The sequence below is a fragment of the Pimephales promelas genome, chromosome 24, assembly GCF_988280905.1.
Source record: "Pimephales promelas chromosome 24, fPimPro1.hap1.1, whole genome shotgun sequence".
In the NCBI taxonomy this organism is placed as follows: Eukaryota; Metazoa; Chordata; class Actinopteri; order Cypriniformes; family Leuciscidae; genus Pimephales; species Pimephales promelas.
In genome coordinates this window covers 27,682,879-27,705,336 of record NC_142792.1, presented here as the reverse complement: position 1 = coordinate 27,705,336, position 22,458 = coordinate 27,682,879, and the positions used below count along the sequence as shown (strand labels likewise).

General features: G+C 39.0%; 2 protein-coding genes across 2 annotated transcripts in view; both read left to right on the top strand.

Annotated features, from left to right (window-relative positions):
- The window catches only part of pacsin2 (protein kinase C and casein kinase substrate in neurons 2), a 401,742-nt gene that overhangs the window by 208,935 nt on the left and 170,349 nt on the right, over positions 1-22,458 (top strand). The gene's annotated exons all lie outside the window — the stretch shown is intronic.
- Positions 17,145-22,458, top strand: part of LOC120480868 (NACHT, LRR and PYD domains-containing protein 3) — a 59,215-nt gene continuing 53,901 nt past the window's right edge. The window contains exons 1-2 of the mRNA XM_089126982.1: positions 17,145-17,226; positions 20,395-20,631. The gene's annotated coding sequence lies outside the window, so the exon portion shown is untranslated. The remainder of the gene's footprint in view (positions 17,227-20,394; positions 20,632-22,458) is intronic.

Below are 22,458 nucleotides of genomic sequence, written 5' to 3'. Positions count from 1 at the left end.
GAAATTGAAATTGAAATTGCTTGAAACTCAACAGATACATCACATTTATTAGCCAGTAGACATGTGCAAAGTTTCAGAAACGGGCATAGTGCAAGGACTAAATAGCGCCACCTTTTGACAAAAGTGGGGTTGTTAGTTTTATCTACAGTTACAAAAATCGCTATATACATTGTACTCCTCAAGCCGGACAACTTTCTAATACATAGTCATTAGCTCGGACCAAGAGGAAGTCAGATATTTTGGTTTGAATATGGTGAGCCTCTCTCTGAGCCTACGTCCCTGTATGGCAAGCCATTTTAACATTTAAAAGCTAAGTTTGCCTGTCCGGAATTAACATTGTAGATATCAACAACGTCTTTCTGTCTATTCGTAATTACATTTTGCATAGTTTGTATTATCATTTAAGATATCTGTAACATAATTGTGACTAGTCGAAATGACAGAGTATGGCAAGCCGTTTTAACATTTAATCATAAAAGGGCCAAAGCCTTCGGCACCGCCACCCGGGTGCATTTAGGTAACTAAAGGAACCGGGGTTGCGGTGCCACCGGCTTGGGCCCGCCATCGCTGCTCGCAGCTATATTTATTATTTTGTAACCTTTTGGGCATTTTTGGGGCCCTTAACGTGCTCGAAAACTCTTGAAACTTTGCACATGGGTCAGAACCCGCGGCCATCAGAGCCGGGCTGAAGCTGGTACCCGGGCGTGGCAGGGCGGCTCGTCAGCGCCCCCTGGAACGGGGTACGAACACTTGGTCCATAACTCAAACACGTTTGTATGTAATAATATGAAACTCTGTGCACATGTTGATCTCATAGTTTCATCTATACCTCGCGCTTTTACTTTTTACCCCAGCCCAACAGGAAGTCGGCTATTGAGGTTTGTTTGTAAAACGCTCGCAATGGAATGTTAAATACTCCTCCTAGAGCTTTGATCCAAATTCGACAAAACTCGGTCAGCATGAAGTCAAGACATTGAGGATGAAAGTTTGCGAGGGGATTTTTGATATCTCGAACGGTTTGGCCGTGGCGAGGAAACGAAATCATGGCGAGAAACGTGAACCAGGAAGTGTGTTATAACTTCAGCATACATTAACTGATCTTGATGAAACTTCAGCAGTGTGTTCGCTGTAAGAGGACGATCACATGGATGTGACTATTGTGAGTCAAAGTTATAGCGCCACCAACTGGCAGCAGGAAGTGTGTCACTTTCAAAATGCTTTGATATCACCCTTTTATTTTTACCCGATTTGCTTCAAACTTCATCTGTATAATGTAAACATACGGCAGATGTAGACCTGTGAATGGATTCTTGATATCTTTGAAACTGTTGCCGTGGCGACGCATCAAACGTTACCATTCTTTTAGGATGCTTTTGAGACCCTTAGCATGCTTGAAATTGCATGAAACTCGACAGACACATCACATTTATTAGCCAGTAGACACGTGCAAAGTTTCAGAAACGGGCGTGGTGAGGGCTCAGTAGCGCCACCTTTTGACAAAAGTGGGGTTGTTAGTTTTATCTACAGTTACAAAAATCGGTATGTATATTGTACTCCTCGAGCCGGACAACTTTCTAATTGACACTCATTAGCTAGGACCCACAGAAAGTCAGATATGTTTGTTTGAATGTGGTCTTGCTCAATCTGAGCCTGCTGTCTTTGCCTGTCTGTGTATGTGTGTGTGTTTGTAGGGGGAGGGGTATTAACCATTTCACTCCTGTGTGTATGGCCTGCATAAAAAATAAATGCCTTAAGCCTGGTATTTTTTTAAATAAGTTTTTTATTTTTTTATAAGTAAAGGCATATAACCAGTTTAATTGTAGTGCATTAATAGTTTTATATAATTAGTTTATTAATTAAATTAACTTGGTCCATAAACTTGATCTGAAAATTTGGTCCATAAATCAAACACACTTGCATGTAATAATATGACTTGAGTGTTAATCACATCATGTTTTCAGTTTGAATATAAAATATATAAATTATGTAAAAAAAAATAAAGTTGATCCAGCTGGAGCGCAGGCTGAGAATAGCGCTGTCATGACTGGATCAGAGATCATCATTCATGCCTTCTCATACCTTACGCGCACACCACGCCCACTTACATCAGATCACATCAACATGTCAGCCGGAGGGATAACGAGGGTCGTCGTCGCTTTTGGATTCAAGAATTTCTTACAACAAGATGGCAAAAGAACAGCGCTTTGCAAGACATGCAACGTTAAGATCGCGGACAGTCAGATGACAACCTCCAATTTCGTCCGTCATTTGAAGAGCCATATTCTGCCCAGTAAGTGCTTGTCAATTTGTTAATGTTATCTGGTTAGCTCGTTCGTAGTTAGCTAGCTAATGTAAGTTAAAGGAGAACTCCGGCGCAAAATTACACATTGTTACCTAGTCAACTGTTATCTGAGATTTGTTTTCATGACTGCCGAATGTAAATAGTTTTATCTATAAAAACAGTTTAGCCTATAAGTGACGTCCGACATTCTGCATATTGTGTTATTTTGTTAAGCCCCACTAAAGGCATAAAAAACTGTAAAGCACAATCAAGTTTTCACACTATATTCCAAGACTTCTAAAGTCATTCAATAGCTTAATGTGTGGTAAAATTAATATTTTAGTCTCTAAGTTAAAGTTAACGGAAAGTCATCTCGCCTCAGTCATTCTCCATGCATCAGCATTAGCGCGTCGCGTTCGGTTGCGACAGTAACACGACGACACTCTCTTCAAGATCAATGTTCCCAATATTATACTTTATTTGTAGATAAGGCATAAAGGTCTATGATTTGCATAAAATGACTATCTTGCTGGAGTGGAGTTTATTGCCCTTTAGAATACACTAAGCATTAGTGCTGCACGATTAATTATATCGCAGTCGTAATAGCGATCTCAAACCTATACAATTATATAACGCAAAATGCCGCGATTTTAAATGAAATAAACAAAGTAGGGCTATTAGCGCAGCATCTCTTCTTTTTTGTCATCCTTTGACTAGTGTTACAAGATCCCCCTCTTATTGGTTCAAATGCCTTTTCGCATTTTGCACGACAAGAAGTGAAAAGCTGTGAGTGCCCTAGATTAGAATAGATGATACTCGCATAATGCGCATGCACTGACCGTGTGCCAGCCCAGAATAAACAGTTCTCTTTCGAGCTTGAACGAACAATAGCACACACAATTATGCCAAAATGTGAGAGTTGTGAGTTGTGCTATGAGGCGCGTGTGAGATCCGCGTCTCGGCAACGGGTGCTCTTAAAGGGCCAGCAGCGAATAAAGCGTTCTTTCAGTAAAGTTAAAAGAACAAAGGGAAATTAGAAAATTACTCACTGATCTTGAGTAAAGAACTTTTGTAGCTTTAATAAGGATTATTATATATATAATTTATGATTCAGGCAGCGCAGACTGTTTGATAACTTTATTCAATTTCTGTACCTGTTAAGACAGGAAGGGCACAGGTAAATATGTTTTTTATTATGGGTTTATGTGGGGATTGTTTGAAGTTCACTTAATTTAAAAGCTGTTATATATTTTTTTTAAGCCTAATAATTTTTTAAAAAGTTGATGGCTTTCAATTGATGGAATCACTGTAATGTTGGTTTGGTTGATGGTTTATTGATCATTATAGGTGTTATCAATCATTTATTGTTGTTGTTGTTGTTTTTAGTTTGAGTTGAGAAATAAACATTAATCTGTGTGTGCATTTTACTTTAGAACCAAGCAAGTTGGACTCATGAAACCATTTTATTATATCGGAGTCGCAAATCGCAATTGCAATATTGGCTCAATAATGGCAATATGACATTTTCCCAAAGCGTGCAGCCCTACTAAGCATAGATTATAGATACCATCCCTTCGCTATGTTCTTTTCAATGTGAAGCGTTGCGTGCTGTGACTTGGTGTTGCTTCAAGTGCATCATTCTGCACACGGGATGCGCATGATTGCTTATAATACTTTGGGGAGACAAGGGGGCGTGGCCTAAGGGAATATCACTCGTGATGTTAAGTGATGTTACCCCGCCATCGCTGATACAACCTTTAGCAGTCATGTTTTTGCTTCTTGAGAGAGAGAGAAAGTGTGTGTGTGTGTGAGCAGTGGCGGTTCTAGGCGGGGGCCTGGGGGGGCCAGTGCCCCTGCGACAACAAGCTTGGACCCCCTTGTGGCCCCCCTAAATGTGGAGTCAGTGTGAAATATTTTTTTTATAGTGTGTCACGCATTGAGCATGACAGTCACTCGTTTCAGTCTTTTGTCTCACACTCCCGTCACACATTGTATTTCTCATGCGGAAAAACTATTAATAATATATTTAATATACGCAATTTCTCTGGCCGCGCCGCTCTCACGTGAGAATCAAGCGCGTCTCGCCTGGAGTTCAGCAGTCGACCCTGCTACGCATCAGCCAATCAAAAAAAGAGAAGTGCTACTTAATAGCCAATCAGAAAAGGGCACTATTGTATCTGGGTAAAATTTAACGCAACAACCAATGAAAAAAAGCATATCCTGGAATTGTTCATATGATTCTGTTACAACATCTTCCGAAAGTTTCTTCACCCGTCCCACAGATGAAACTAATCACTGGAGCTCCGAACATCACTTGGAGCACGGAGTAAGTCATGATCTCCTGTTTTAATGTTACAACAAATTCACAACTTGTTTGACAAAAACTATGACAACTTGACTGATGTAAGATGAATCTTTCCCGTAGCGTAAGCTAGCTTACGCAATGCTCGTTCCCTCATCTAGAGAGAAACGAGGTTACGTTAGGTAATCGATTCGTTTCCCATTTAATTAGTATCAGTCTGTAACTTAGACAACAGTTTTACAGCCTGTTCACTGACAACACCTGCTCAGAACAAGTAGTCTAGGCCTAGTCATCTTATTACACGAATCACGATGACTGACATATTGTCACATTATAAACATCTCTCTCTCCAAATAGGCTTAATAATTTTATTAGCACTAGATAAATTAAAGTGTATTGCATAGTCGATATTATAGGTCACTTTTAAAATCATGTCATATTTTATAATTATATCCTGGCCAAGGATGCATTAATTATTGCTTCTGTCTTTCAAAGATGTCAGGAAAAAAACAATTATAAAAAAGCTCATTCACCCTGAGAGGAAAGACCCCTAAAAAGGCCAGTTTAGAGGATAATTTGCTGATCTTTTTGCAAAAAAAAAAAAAAAAAAACCCACAAAAATCGTAGATTAATTTGTAAAAATTATATATATATATATATATATATATATATATATATATATATATATATATATATATACATACTGTATATTCAATGTAAAAAAATAAAATGGAAATTTAAATACAGACTGACATATGTAATGCAAATGTAAAAATATAATGCAAATGCAAATTGTTGGATAATTATAAACATGGTATTTTGCTTATTTATGCATTCAGTGCAGTGCAGAAAATGATAAGGTCTAAATGTAACTGGCCCCTCTAACAGTACAACTGGCCCCAGCTTGGCCCCCCCAGTTGAAATGGTCTAGAACCGCCACTGTGTGTGTGTGTGTGTGTGTGAGAGAGAGAGAGAGAGAGAGAGAGAGAGAGAGAGAGGAGAAATGTAACAAAGTTTAATATTGTTTGTAAACTGTGTTTGAGAGAGAGGAAGGTGTTCAGAGAGTCTGTAGGATGTTAAGCTGTTATTTGTTTTATGGACTCAATGTTGAAAATTTAAAACATTTCAAACACACTGTTGGCAGAAGTGAAAAATAAATAATTTTATGAAGTTACAATTTTGTTTGATTCCATGGTGTATTTTACTGAACATGAGTATTTACAATGCAAATTATTGTAATTTACTGGCAAATACTTATCTTGTCTTTTCATTTTATTAAGATCAGATTCTGCATGTAAAATTAAAATAATAAGGTGACTTGACTTGCACTTGACTTAACCTACTACAAGACTTGACTTGACTTGACATAGCCTGTGACTTGACTTGACTTGCCCCCCCCCCAAAAAAATACTTGGGACTTACTTGAGACTTGACGGTTAAGACTTGAGACTTACTTGAGACTTGCGTGACCTGCACCCATCTCTGCTCTAAGTTTTAAGACAGTTCAAATGGAAGTTGGGAATTATGTGTTGTTTGAATAAATCTCCTAGGAGAAATACATCAAATTACAACGCATGTGTTTACCAATCACCACCATACTCGGTGTGCATGAAGTCAAGACATTGAGGATGCTCAATTCCGGACGGATTTTTGATATCTCGAACGGTTTGGCCGTGGCGAGGAAAATAATTTTATGACTAAAAAAGGACACATAAAATGTGTTAACTTTGCTCGTTTTACCTACAGTTACAAAACATGCCACGTATATTGTTCTTGTCAAGCCGATCAACTCTCTAATTAACAGTAAGAAGCTCAGACCAAAAGAAAGTCAGATATTGCAGTTTGGATGTGTATCTTGTCTCTATCAGTGTCTGTATGGGGAAGAGGGAGGGGGTGGGGGGGTTGCTGGTGTCTGCGTTTATGTGTGTGTGTGTGTGGCTGACTGTAGATTTTTTCTGCAAGTCCTTATCTTTTTGCATAACAATTTTGTATTTTTTTAAATGACAAAATATGCATATAACCCTAATCTTTTAAATGTATAGTTTGCTTTAAATAAAAGTAAGATAAATTGGTAAACTACAAATTGGTAATTGAAGCTGAATGAATTTAAAATTAATGTGCTATATTTCAATACATTTGCTTTCCTTAATATTGTAAAACACTAACCTCATTTATATATGTGTGTGTGTGTGTGTTTGTATGTATATATATTTTGCAAAGCCCTCACTGATGCAAGCTCTTCTGCACACTTCTCTTCGACAGTCAATGCGGAGGTTAAGTTTTTGCACGTCGTGCAGAATAACCCTCTTTATATATATATATATATATATATATATATATATATATATATATATATATATACTTAAAAAAGCGGGGGTTAAGTTTTTGCACGTCGTGCAGAATAACACTAAAGGCACCATATATATACTTAAAAGTGGGGTTGTTAGTTTTATCTACAGTTACAAAAATCGGTATATACATTGTACTCCTCAAGCCGTACAACTTTCTAATACATAGTCATTAGCTCGGACCAAGAGGAAGTCAGATATTTTGGTCTGAATATGGTGAGCCTCTCTCTGAGCCTACGTCCCTGTATGGCAAGCCCTTTTAACATTTAAAAGCTAAGTTTGCCTGTCCGGAATTAACATTGTAGATATCAACAAAGTCTTTCTGTCTAGTCGTTACACTTTGGATAGTTTGTATTATCATTTAAGATATCTGTAACATAATTGTGACTAGTCGAAATGACAGAGTATGGCAAGCCGTTTTAACATTTAATCATGAAAGGGCCAAAGCCTTCGGCACCGCCACCCGGGTGCCTTTAGGTAACTAAAGGAACCGGGGTTGCGGTGCCTCCGGCTTGGGCCCGCCATCGCTGCTCGCAGCTATATTTATAGTTTCTGTTTGTTTGCCCCATCGTGGGTCTTTGTTTTCCGGTTATAAATAAACTGTGTTTTGAGAAAGTTTCTGTCTGCGCTTGGGTTGACCCGTGACAACGTGACAAGCTTTTCCCCTTCCCGCTATAGCGCCGTTTTTAACATTTGCGCCCTCGTACTGATAATTATAATACACTTATAAAGAAAGTAAATAAAGAATTAAACTAAAATAAACTGTGTTGATTTTTATTTAATTGATAATATAACTGTTATTCCTTTCTTTCTTTTTTGCTCTCAATAAACTTCAATAAATCAACGTTTGTTTTGAAACACAGTTTGTTGTTTATTTTCAATACAATGTTTACGGTTAACTTACATCATTGATAATACAGTAGCCTACTAACCAAGCCTGCCACGGGACACATTATCCTGCCATAGCACAGTTCCATGTGGACACTGAAAAAAATCCTTCAAGTCATTCCGAATGGCAGCTCGGGTGGACCCTTTCTTTTACTGTCTATGGGTGGAACGGGCCCTGGACATCCGTGTTGATTCTGTGGGGATAAAGTGTCGTCTTGTTGTTCAACGTCGATTAGCTCCAGCTGCAACAACATTCTCTCTCTTTCTCTCGTGACGCACGGAACCAAAACAAACTAGCAAAGAGATTCGCTAACCACACACCCCCTAGCGTTCTGGCGGTGAAATGCACCGTGAAACACCACAACCTCACGCAGAAGCATAAAAGGGCCACGACGCCGTAGTAGTGACGACGTAGCTACGTTGTTGACGCAGAAGCATAATGAGGCCTTTAGGAGGCCATTGTGAGGCCAGAGGCAGGATGTAGTTTTCACACCTGTAGTTAAGAATAACCAGTAGAATAGCACCTAGCTCATGTGTGTAGAGTCTTAGAAGATTAACGACTTTGTGTGCTCAACAAGTGGAAGTGTTTCCTGCTTTTTGCATACCTTGTAAGGAATTATTGCTGAACTAGGACTGCCTCCCCTAATGCTTAAAGACGGCCCCAATTTAGTCATATAAAAGATTATGTTTCCTGTTTCTCGGGGCCGCAACTTTTCGAGGTGAAGACTATATACGCTTTTCTTTTTCTATTTTTGAATTTATTGTCTTTGTATCATTCTGAAAATTTTTGAGTAAAACGAAACCATATGTTTGGTGATTCGAAAACCTCTTAAAATCAGACTCGGAGTGATTTTTTCCTAAAAATATCTTTATATGAATTGAGATATTTTATACTGAGCAAAGAGCCCTATGACACGAACCCAGAACTGAGATGGGACGGATCCTATTCCACCTTCCAACACCAAGAACCATCAGGTGAGCATATTATGAAATGTAATTTTGGATTGCATGTGAATGATAAGAGGGAGGTTGATAGGGATTACAGCAGTATAGAAACACAACAATATAAACATTAATCTAAAGGTTAATAAAACGTTACACTCACTTCAGTTCTTCTGGAGGTTCAGCAGGAACACGAATAGTTGGTGCCGATCCTTTATTCAGGAGCAGCGTATCACCTTGCTTTAGCTCTTCTTCCATTCTGTAACTCTACAAAGTCATATTCAGAGATGGCAGATTTTTCTGGAGTTCTGTTTCCAGTATTGGGAACCTTAGGAATCAGACAATATTGACTTCACTTTTGTATTTAATGGGCACCTATTATGCAAAATTCACTTTTACAGCCAGAGACAGCTGTTCATTTATTTTCTGCCCTTATTTGTCTTTTGGGCAAAATGTACTTGATTTCATTGTTGGAAATGTTGATAAAAATATTACATTAATGTGGAAAGATGTTCTACTAGGTATAATTGTACACTGGGTATTATAGGGGTGGTGATGGCGCAGTGGATAAGACACATGCCTTTGGTGTGAGAGACCCGGGTTCGAATCCACTGTGAGACACCAATGTGTCCCTGAGCAAGACACTTAACCCCTAGTTGCTCCAGAGGCGTGCGACCTCTGACATATATAGCAATTGTAAGTCGCTTTGGATAAAAGAGTCAGCTAAATGAATAAATGTAAATGTAAAACTCCAAAGAAAAACAACCACACACTTATTTTTTATTTTGATGGCTAAATTTCACATTCATAAATGTACATTTTCAGGAGGAAAATGTTTTATTGCATTTATAAATTAGTGAAGCATTATTTTAAGAAAATATTGCCCTTAAATAAACAAAAAGCTACTCTAATTTTACAAGCATGTACACTCTTTAAAGTATTCCTATAATGCTGTTTATACCTCCCCCTAGCATTTAAAATGTATTGTTTATTTTGATATTTCTTCAATAAAAGAATAAGAAGAATAAAAGGTGTGGGAAAGTCTGAAAACAAACATCAGCACTCTTAATAGGTGAGTTATGTTGTACAATATACATATGCTGTTCTTCCACAGAAACGGGACTGAAACTAGCTATTCAAAAAATGTAATTGTGACTTTTATCTCACAATTTATAAATTCTCAGAATTATGAGAAATTATGAATTATGAGTCCGAGTTGTGAGAGATAAACTCGCAGTTCTGTTTCTCGCCAGTTGAGCTGTGGTGGCGCTAATGCTCCTGAAGCTGGTTTCTCAATAGTCAATGAACAAGAGAAGAAGAACAAATTGAAACTGAAAGTTGTACAACGAAGTGAACAGAGACAGAGAGAGGTGGTTAGTAAGGAGGGCAATGAAATTGATATGGTTCAGGTAAAGACAAATGAAGACAAATTGGTGATTGGAAAAATGGAATTCGTGTCATTTATGGTCGAGGTGATAAATTGTTCGGCTCAAACGGAAAGTAGAACAGAAAGAATTAAAATCATAATAAGGGCAGCAGAGAAATACTTGAATGTAACTGGAGTAACCTCGGAAAAAATAAACGATACGCTTATGGCTAAATCAAGTGCTCAAACTTCAGGTGGAAGTCCATAATATTTATGGTTTTAACGATTTTGCAATGGAATGCTAGAAGTATTATTGCAAATGGACTAGAATTTAAGAGGTATGTAGATCAACAAGAAAAGAAACCTAATATAATTTGCATCCAAGAAACGTGGTTAAAACCTCACATAAATTTTGTATTGCAAGGATATAAAATAGTAAGGAAAGATAGAGAGGCAGGAAATGGAGGTGGGGTGGCCACCTTTATTAAAAATGATATAGAATATAGAGTCATTAATGAGAATGAAGCATATGAGTTGGTGGTGATAGAAGTATTTGCAGGAAATCAAACTATCCGAATAATAAATTATTATAATCCTTGTAGTAAAATTAGTAAAGAGTTAGAGAAGGTTATTGGGTCAGGAAATCATAAAGTAATTTGGTGTGGAGATTTTAATGCACATAGCACTTTATGGGGAAGTAGTAGTGATGATTATAATGGGCGGGTAGTAGAAGAAATTTTAGATAGCAATGGATTAGTATGTTTAAATGATGGGAGGAACACGAGAATAGATTTGATCCGTGGAGTTGGGTCTGCAATCGATTTAACATTGGTTTCTGAAGAAATAGCAAATAAATGTATATGGGATGTGTGGGAAGAAAATATTATGGGTAGTGATCACTATATAATTTTAAGTAAGGTAGGGATGAGTGTATTGGAGCATAATGTGTTTTTAGCACCAAGATGGAGATTTAAAAAAGCAAATTGGGAAGCATATGAGTATTTAAGCGAGGTAGAAATAACAGCATTATGTCACGGGTTGTGGTGGTGGGAGTGCAGGAGTGCAGGTAGAAGGAGTGGAAGAAGTCCATTTTAACACGAAGGTGACGTTTTATTTTCAAAAATACAGGCAGGAAGATAGGATACTCAGCGTAACATTAAACATCGATCGACCAAGACAGACTGAATGAGAATCAACTAAATACACAGAAGAATCAAACATAATGGGGTGAAAACAGGTGAAACAGATGATGATGACGAGGAACAGGTGGCTGATGAGGGAGTGAGTCCGGGAGTGGAAACAAAAGGATCCGGGGAGGTGTAGTGCAGATGACGAGACAAACAGGTGAAGACGAAGACTGTGACATCACTCCCCCCTCCCGGTAGGCGTGACCTCACGCCGTAACATCAGCGGGGAGGGGGGGTGGGCGCCCTGGAGGCCGTGGAGGACGTGGTCAGGCGCAGGAAGCCCCCCAGGGCGGAGCAGGATGAGGGCGTGGCCAGGATGGAGCAGGATGAGGGCGTGGCCAGGGCGGAGCAGGATGAGGGCGTGGCCAGGGCGGAGCAGGATGAAGGCGTGGCCAGGGCGGAGCAGGATGCGAGGACCCTTCAGGTGGCCACCGCGGTGAGAGCCTTTCAGGCGGCCGTGGCGGTGAGAGCCCTTCGGGCGGCCACGGCGGTGAGAGCCCTTCAGGCGGCCGTGGCTGGGACACTGGGCCCCCCCCCAAAAAATATTTGGGTTGAGGCCCCGGGTGAAGGGCAGATGGGGAGTGGATGGTCTCGGGCTGGACGGTCTGGACGGTCTCGGGCAGGAGGGTCTGGACGGTCTCGGGCCGGACGGTCTGGACGGTCTCTGGCCGGACGGTGTGGCCGGTCTCTGGCCGGACGGTCTGGCCGGTCTCTGGCCGGACGGGCTGGACGGTCTCTGGCCGGACGGGCTGGACGGTCTCTGGCTGGACGGGCTGGACGGTCTCTGGCTGGACGGGCTGGACGGTCTCTGGCTGGACGGGCTGGACGGTCTCTGGCTGGACGGTCTGGACGATCTCTGGCTGGACGGTCTGGACGATCTCTGGAGGGCTGGACGGAACCAGCAGTGAAGAGCACACCGACTCTGGAGGGCTGGACGGAACCAGCAGTGAAGAGCATACTGTCTCTGGAGAGCTGGACGGAACCAGCAGTGAAGAGCACTCAGTCTCTGGAGGGCTGGACGGAACCAGCAGCGAAGAGCATACAGTCTCTGGAGAGCTGGACGGAACCAGCAGTGAAGAGCATACAGTCTCTGGAGGGCTGGACGGAACCAGCAGCGAAGAGCATACAGTCTCTGGAGAGCTGGACGGAACCAGCAGTGGAGAGCATACAGTCTCTGGAGAGCTGGACGGGACCAGCGGTGAAGAGCATTCAATCTCTGGAGAGCTGGACGGAACCAGCGGTGAAGAGCATTCAATCTCTGGAGAGCTGGACGGAACCAGCGGTGAAGAGCATTCAATCTCTGGAGAGCTGGACGGGACCAGCGGCGAAGAGCATTCAGACTCTGGAGAGCTGGACGGAACCAGCGGTGAAGAGCATTCAATCTCTGGAGAGCTGGACGGGACCAGCGGCGAAGAGCATTCAGACTCTGGAGAGCTGGACGGAACCAGCAGTGAAGAGCACTCAGTCTCTGGAGAGCTGGACGGAACCAGCAGTGAAGAGCATACAGTCTCTGGAGGGCTGGACGGAACCAGCGGTGAAGAGCATTCAGTCTCTGGAGAGCTGGACGGGACCAGCGGTGAAGAGCATTCAGTCTCTGGAGAGCTGGACGGAACCAGCAGTGAAGAGCATTCAGACCCGGGAGCGCTGGACGGGACCAGCAGTGAAGGGCATTCAATCTCGGAAGAACTGGACGGAACCAGCAGGGAAGAGCATTCAGACTCTGGAGAGCTGGACGGGACCAGCAATGAAGGGCATTCAGTCTCTGAAGAACTGGACGGAACCAGCAGTGAAGGGCATTCAGTCTCTGGAGAGCTGGACGGGACCAGCAGTGAAGGGCATTCAGACTCTGAAGAGCTGGACGGGACCAGCAGTGAAGGGCATTCAGCCTCTGAAGAACTGGACGGAACCAGCAGCGAAGAGCATTCAGTCTCTGGGGAGCTGGGCGGAACCAGCGGTGAAGAGGGCTCAGACGGGAGGACGATGATGGCTGGTGAGGTGATGATGGGGTGTGTGTGTGGTTGAGGGGTGTTGTCATCTTCAGCCTCACCAACGGTGAAGGCTGACCCACTCAACCACAACACATGGTTCAGGTATCCGGTGAAGGTCCCTGGAAACGCTGCTGCTGGGGCTTGCTGGTACAGAGGATCGTCCAAACCCAGCCAAAAGACTGACTTTAGGACGTCATCTGACCAACTTACCCCAGCAGAGAGCTCCAGGAACCTGACGACATACTCCTCGGAAGAGCGTCCGTCCTGAAACAGGTTGAAGGTGGTGAGAGCCGGGGTTAGGAGAGGTCCCATGCTGTTATTGGTGTGGTCGATCGATCTGTCACGGGTTGTGGTGGTGGGAGTGCAGGAGTGCAGGTAGAAGGAGTGGAAGAAGTCCATTTTAACACGAAGGTGACGTTTTATTTTCAAAAATACAGGCAGGAAGATAGGATACTCAGCGTAACATTAAACATCGATCGACCAAGACAGACTGAATGAGAATCAACTAAATACACAGAAGAATCAAACATAATGGGGTGAAAACAGGTGAAACAGATGATGATGACGAGGAACAGGTGGCTGATGAGGGAGTGAGTCCGGGAGTGGAAACAAAAGGATCCGGGGAGGTGTAGTGCAGATGACGAGACAAACAGGTGAAGACGAAGACTGTGACACATTAGATCTAAATGCGATAGAGGATATAGAGGAATATAATGAGAAAATATGTAAAGTACTGTTTGAGGTAACAGATAAAGTAATAGGTAAAAAGGGAAAATGTAAAAAAAGAAAAGCAGTCCCGTGGTGGACAGAAGAATGTAATACTGCAGTTAAAAATAAGAATAAAGCATTTAGGAAAATTAAAAAAACTAATTTATTTGAAGATTTTATCTATTATAAGAGAGCACTAGCTGAGGTGAGAAGAATAGTAAGAACAGCTAAAAAGAAGTACTGGAGAGATTGGTGTAATTCAATAGGAGGAGATGTTGACATAAGTGAAATGTGGGGATCAATTAGAAAAATGGGAGGAATATATAGGAATCAAGATATACCAGCTTTAAAAAATGATGTTGGGGAAATGGCTGTGTCAGATAAAGAAAAGGCAGAAATGCTGGCTAAAATATTTGTTAAAGTCCATAGTAATGATAATGTAACAGAGGATATTAAACAGAATAGAAATAAGGAAAAGAGTCAGCATCCAGATGTGTTGATGAAAAGAAAACCTACTGGAGATAGCTTAGATGCAGATTTTAGTATTTATGAGTTAAAATTGGCATTAGCAGGAGTCAAACATACATCTCCTGGAAGAGATGATATATGTTATGTAATGATTCAACATTTGTCAGATAGATCATTGAAAGTGGTTTTAAATTTATTTAATAAGATCTGGAATGAAGGAAAGCTTCCATCTTCATGGAAACATGGAATAATAATACCCATAGGCAAACCTGGAAAGGATAAATCAAATCCAATTAATTATAGGCCAATTGCACTAACCGCTAATTTATGTAAATTGATGGAAAAAATGATTGTACGAAGATTAAATTATATATTGGAAGTTAAAGGACTTATGTCACCATATCAAAGTGGATTTAGGGTAGGGCGAAATTCTATGGATGCTGTGCTAAGCTTGGAAGCAGATGTCAGGAAAGCTCAAGCTAATAAAGAAGTAGTGGTAGGGGTGTTGTTCGACATTGAGAAAGCCTATGATATGCTTTGGAAAGAGGGACTATTAATACAAATTAAATGTATGGGAATAGGAGGAAAGATGTATAATTGGATTATGGACTTTCTTCTTGAAAGAACAATTCAAGTTAGGATAGGAGTAGAGTATTCAGAGATATATAAAATAGAGAACGGAACTCCTCAAGGAAGTGTATGCAGCCCAGTTTTATTTAATATTATGATAAATGATGTTTATTGTAATATAAAAGGAGATGTAGGAAGAGCATTATTTGCGGATGATGGGGCAATATGGAAGAGAGGTCGTAATATTGCAAGTGTAACACAAAGTATTCAAAAAGCAGTGGACGAAGTAGAGGGGTGGGCAGATAATTGGAGTTTTAGATTATCTGTGGCTAAAACCCAGGTTATATGTTTTACTAATAGGAAAAAAATACCAGAGGTCAGGTTAAAGTTGTATAAGCAGGAATTGGAGCAAGTGCCGGTGGTCAAATATCTTGGTGTGTGGATGGATTCCAGGATGACTTTTGCTATACATGCTAAAAATCTGATTAAGAAATGTAAAAAAGGGATAAATATATTAAGATGTTTAACAGGGGTAGAATGGGGGGCTTGTAGGATATCGTTGAAAAGAATTTATAATACTTTAATTAGATCAAGTATAGATTACGGAAGTATAGTTTACGGATTTGCAAATGAGACTACACTCAAAAAGATAGAAGCAATACAAAATCAAGCTCTAAGAATATGTTGTGGTGCAGTCAGATCATCTCCCATAGCAGCACTACAGGTAGAAGTTGGTGTTGCTCCGTTAAAATTTCGAAGACATAAAATAAGACTGAACTATTGGGTTAATATAAAAGGTCATAAAAAGAATCATCCTGTGAAGGGGGTATTAGAGGAATGTTGGGAACATGGGAATAAAAACATTAAAAGCTTGGGATGGAGTGTTCAAAGAGAAGCAAAAGAAGCAGGTATTGAAGATTGTAATGTAAGCCCTACAGTGATTTTACCCAGTATCCCACCATGGTTGTTTCCTAGGCCAATAATTGATCTTCAAATTCATATGGAAATTAAAAATAAGAAAGATATCCCAAAGAATATTATAGCACAGCAGTATTTAGAACAGAAGTATTCATCATGGGTGCAAATATTTACTGATGGATCTAAGGATCCTATATCTGGAAGAACAGCAGCTGCTGTATATATTCCTAAGTTTCAAATAAGTATCAAGAAAAGAATAACTGATCACATTTCCGTATTTGCAGCAGAATTAGTTGCTTTAATGGTTGCATTACATTGGGTAGAAGATGTAAAACCGAGAGTAGTAGCTATATGTTCTGATTCGTTTGCAGCAATCACAAGTCTTGTAAGTGGAAATAAAGTATTAAGGCAAGACATTATATATGAGATACTTGCTAGTTTGCTAAGAATAAGTAGTGAAAGCCTAATAGTGTTTGTATGGGTTCCTGCTCATGTGGGGCTGGAGGCAAATGAAGTGGTAGATAGAATAGCAAAGCAAGCAGTAAAACATAATGAGATCAATGTGCAAGTGACCTTGAGCAAAAATGAAGTTAAAAGTAAAATTAAAGAATTCATAAAAAATAAATGGCAAGAACAATGGGATAATGAGGGGACGGGTAGAAAATATAGTATTCAGAAGCAAGTAGGAAATGAAAGAAGTGTTTTTAGGAATAGGAAAGAGGATACAATTTTTTCTCGTGTTAGAATAGGGCACACACGATTAAATCATTCCTTGTTAAAGATAGGAAAACATGATACGGGAAAATGTATGTACTGTGGTCAGGCAGAAACAATTGAACATGTTTTAATTAAATGTGGAAAATATGAAAAAGAAAGGTTAGTACTTAAGAGGATAGTAAGGAAATTGGGTGTAGGAGTATTAAGTATGGAAAGTCTATTGGGAAAGCAAGTAGAACAAGTTAAAATATATAGTGCGATAATGAAGTATCTCAAAGAAATAGGAATAGACAGGAGAATCTGAAGCATAGAAGTATATGTTTTTTTTTTTTTTTTTTTTGAGTTGAATATCGTCTTCATCTGTTAAGTGCTTCACACTCCAGTCCAGTTGGTGGCGGTAATGCACCGAAAGTTGGTTTGCCAACCGCCATAAAACATCAAAGAAGAAGAAGAAGAAGAAGAAACTGAAAGTTTGCGATCGTCTTCAGACAAGACGCCATTTTCAGACTACCATAAACCAAAACACTTCCATCGTAATTATTGGTAAGTTCAGCGATGTCCTTCTCATAATAACTGCTATGATGTTGTGATGTTTGTGTCGGCATTAGATGAGATTATATCTAGGCTTTTTCCTGTCGAGTGTGTTAGACTGTGCGCGTGTTACATCACTTCCGGCTTGGGGAAGTTACACTCACAAAGACTGAAACAAAGCAAAAGTTCGCGTTTAAAATAATCCTTATCCGTCAGTACGACTGAATGATCTGTATAAAACCCTTCACGTTCTGGTGTTCAGAGTCAAGAGAATAAAGGGATAATGTGTGTGTGTGTGTGTCTTCAGCGCTCCAGTGAAGTTCACTTTATTAGAATTTAGTTTCAATATTACTTTAGATCTACGCTAAATCTGACTCCAATTTTTTCTGATAATCAAATTTAGATTGTGTTTCTTATTAGAAAATAATCATAAATATTGATTCTGATTTAATTTAGATCTTTGATTATTCTGAGTATCCCACACTATCAATGATTCGTTCATTAAAAGGGGAAATGAAACAGTCAATCAAGTTTACATGATTTACAAGATGGATTGGAATTTTTATTGTATTGGTCAATTGAGTCCAAACATCAATCAAAAAGATTGATGTTTGAAAGAATGCTCAAGAAACATTTATGATTATTATCAGTGTTGAAAACATTTTTATTTCATGATGCTATGATGAATAGAAACTAAAAAAGAACAGCATTTATCTAAAATCTAAAGCTTTTGTAACATTCAACTCTACCCTTCAAAAGTTTGGGGTCAGTAAGAATTAAAATTGTATTTTTTGGGGAAAGAAATATAATAAATCAATACTTTTATTCATCACGGATGAGTTAAACTGATCAAAAGTTACAGTAAAGACATTTATAATGTTAGAAAACAAAAGATTCTATTTTAAATAAACGCTGTTATTTTGAACTTTCTATTCATCAAAGAATTTAGAAAAAAAAATTACACAACTGTTTTCAACATTGAAAATAATAATTAATGTTTTTTGAGCATCAAATCATCATATTAGAATGATTTCTGAAGGATCATGAAGGATCACTGAAGACTGGAGTAATGATGCTGTAAATTCAGCTTTGATCACAGGAATAAATTACACTTCACTATATATTCACATAGAAAACGGCTGTTTTAAATTGTAATAATATTTCACAATATTACTGGGGGGTTTTGTTGTATTTTTTATCAAATAATTGCAGCCTTGGTGAGCAGAAGAGACTTCTTTTAAAAACATAAAAAACCTTACCGATCTGAAACTTTTGACCGGTAGTGTATATAAACAGTAATATAAAATAATATAAAGTATCATTCATACTTTCACACTTTGAATGTTCAATGGATGTTTTATTTTAAATGTTTTCCAGAGAGGAGCATGCGGGACCCTAGAATAGACAGAGCCATTGGAGTTTGCAAGAAAATGGTCGCTGCTTTTTCCAGCCGCTGGAAAAAGAAAAAAGCTCTTGCTGATGCACAAGAGCAGCTTAAGCTTCCTCAACACAAACTGATCAACAAGATGGGGCTCAAGACAGCGCATGATTGAAAGGTTTCTTGAGCAAGAAAAGGCCATTCGTCATGTTTTAACTGCAGACAAAAAGCACAGGCACCTTGTGCCAACATGGCAAGATGTTGAGGTGCTGGAGGCAGTAAGCAAAGCACTTGGACCTCTGCTAGAATTTACTGACGCTCTGTCAGGTGAGCAACTTACTTAAAACCTGTGTTGTCCTTGTTCAACACTGAAGTTCTGGCGGTGAAGTCTGATGACACAGAGCTTACCAAAAAAATCAAACAAACCATTTTGGAGTACCTGAACACAAAGTACTCGAAGACTGTGTGGAAGAGTTGTTGAGTTTGGCATCCACACTTGAGCCACGGTTCAAAAACCGCTATAACAATGATGGCAGGATCAAAACCATTGAGACAGCAGTGACTGCAGAACTCAGCTATGGTGACAGAGGAAGACAGCCCTACCCCAGGCCCATCAACTGCTGCTCAGGCTACAACAGTGGAACCTGAAGCAGGTGACGCCTCTGAGCCAGCAAAAAAAGACAAAAAAGCCTTTTGGCAGTTATTTCAAGAAACCACAGGAATTCAGAGGCGAGTCTCTGCACATTGCTATAGAAAAGGAGATCCAGAGCTACTTAATGATACCAGAGGTGGACAGTGACGTAAACCCACTTGACTGGTGGAAAACACAAGAAATACATTTCCCCAGACTTGGGAAACTAGCAAAAAAGTACCTATGCATCCCTGCCTCAAGCAGCCGTTCTGAGAGGGCTTTCAGCACAGGAGGAAATATTGTTACATGTCACCGTGCAGCTCTCAAGCCAGATGCTGTGGACAGGCTGGTGTTTTTTACAACTTGAAACGCATGTAGATCCAAAGAAACCCAGTTAATGGCAAAAAAAATGTTCAAGCTGCTGAAAGCCTGTTTCCTCTGTTCAAGTGACTTTTACATTATAAAGGCTATTTTACCTTTTAGTCTTTAAATCAGTTTATTTTTTTCTTTAGTGCAAGATTTGACAAATCTGAATGATTTCTAATTGTACAGCTGTTACAGCCGTTTACTTTTTGTGCAATATTGGACAGAACTTGAAGTCAGTAATTTAATTGAGAGAATAAATGGGCTAGTTTTTTGTATTTTTGACTATAGCACATTTTACAGAAGGGAGTAATTTGTTTACAAAGATTTTCTAGTGATGTTTTTGACGTAAGTTTGCATTAGATACTTTTATTAATGTCATATTTGCTTGCATTCTGCACAGTTCACCTTTTTTGTGTTGTTTCTACTTGAATGCTTCAGTTTTAAATAAATACTTTTTCCAACAATGTTTCAATTAGTAATATATCAATATACTATTGACAATGTAAAACGGAGCTAGTAAAAAAAGACATTTAAAAACACATTTTTGAATAATGCAAAATATCGTCTGATTATTGTTATCGGCAAAATCCCCAAAAATATCGAGATATCATTTTTTGTCAATATCGCACACCCCTACTTAGCATGAAATCTGCCGCTGGTTACAGCAATGCCACCCTGACTGAAGATGCCAAATGAGAACAATGACATCTGTCAAGCGGACACTGCTGGAACAGTGGATATCAGTAATGAGGATCATAGTTATGCAGATTCAACTGATATATGTGCAAAACATGACTGCTTTCAGAAAGATCACAGCTACACCTAGAGTCTCGAACAACAGGAAAAAGCTTAGAAGGCAATGCCACAACTCCAGGGGTTTCAAGACGTCACAACTCCTGTTTGAACATGTTTAAGTTAAGAAGAAAATAACTCCACAGTCCTTCATGAAAATACATGTTTAAAGCAGTTTCAAATCAACTTCTGCTCAAGACAGTTCAAGTTCAGTGGAGGAACGAGCAACACCACATCGTCATCATTCATGGTTAGTAAATATAATACTACTACTATAATACTCCTACTATACTATAATACTACTGTATAAAACATAATGATAGATATAGATATAAAAGTGTTTTTGTAGGATTTTATTTTTTTAACAGATTTAAACAGCTTTCTGATTCCTCATATTTCTCTGTTCTCTCTTCATAGATAACCATATTCATCTCACAACCTTTATTACAACTCATTTAGATTAGGACAGTCACAATATCAGATTTTTCAGTACACGATTGTCGTGGGCAAAATAGTTCATGATAAAAATATATTGTGATATCTATAGAAATCTTAGAAAAATAAATAATGTTATCAGTCAAAGTCAGCTTTATTTATTTTATTTGATGAATTTATTAATTTGAATAATAAATCACACACTAAAAAATTTCCTGTAGAATTTACAGGAATTTACTGGCAAAAAAGTTGCCAATAAAATCCTGTAAAAATGTTGGACATTGCTGTAAAATTGATTACAGTGTAATACTGTAAAGCAATTTACAGTTAATTGTTGTATATGAAATTTATAGGTATACAGTAATTTATAGGGTTTTTTACAGTAACATTGAATTAAACCTGTATTTTATTTTACAGCACTATTTTGTAATTTCACTAAAGTACAGTATTTACCTGGCAATAAAGTTGCCAATAAAATCCTGTAAATACCCCCAAAATTCAAGTAGATGCTGTAATAGTTTAACATTTAAAAAGCTGAAAAGAATCATTTTAACAGTAAACTGTACTCTATTATTTACCATTATATTGATGTAGATGCATTAAAATAAACATTTAAAAAAACAAACACAAAGTCAAAGCTGTTGTAGAAAAATATTTATTAAAATAATCAGCAAATTACTACAAGACTGGTAACAACAATTTTACTTTTTCAAGTACAGAAAATCTTTTCAAAATCAGTCACAAAATAACTACAAATAAGGCTTAACACCAAGATACTGGGTTCAATAAAAGTTAAAGGGATAGTTCATCCAAAAATGAAAATTCTGTCATCATTTACTCACCCTCAAGTTGTTCCAAATCTGTATGAGTTTCTTTCTTTGTTGAACACAAAAGATGATATCTTAAAGAATTTTGGTAACCAGACAATTGAAAGTAAATGGCTACCACCAACTGTTTGATTACCAACATTCTTCAAAATATCTAAGTTCAGCAGAAGAAAGAAACTCATACAGGTTTTTAACAACATGGGGGTGAGGAAATGGTGAATGATTTTCCATTTTTGGGTGATAGTTCACTTTGAAATTAATTTTTGATATGTTTTATCTTACCTCAAGGGGATCCAAGATGTAGGTGTCTTTGTTTCCACAGCATTTTCAATTTTGACATTTTTTGGTCAAACCGTTGTTGTCTGTCAGTCATACACTGGAGGCTAAGGGGGTCCACCAAAGAGCAGCACAGAAGTCCAAATTAAACATGATTTAATGACTCGTACATGCAAGTACACATTGATGGCCTAAGACACGAAACAAGCAGTTTGTGTGAGAAAACGAACAGGATTTATATAGTTTTTACCTCTTGTAATCATAGCCATGACAAAATGATCTGCCGGCACGGGTGCTTCGGTCTGCGCATGCGCTGGAAGTGATCGCTTGCGCGCCTACGTCACTCTTTGTTTATACCTTAGACAGTAAAAGAAATGGACAGAGCCATCTCATTGGAACTCCATTGAGACGATTGAAGCCCGTTTTTGGCGATTTGTTAGCACTTCCGTCCCTGACGCGCAGACTCAAACAGAGCTTGACGACGTAGATGTGAGGAGAGCAAACCGTCTGTCTTCTAGTGCAGTGGCATGTGAAATCTG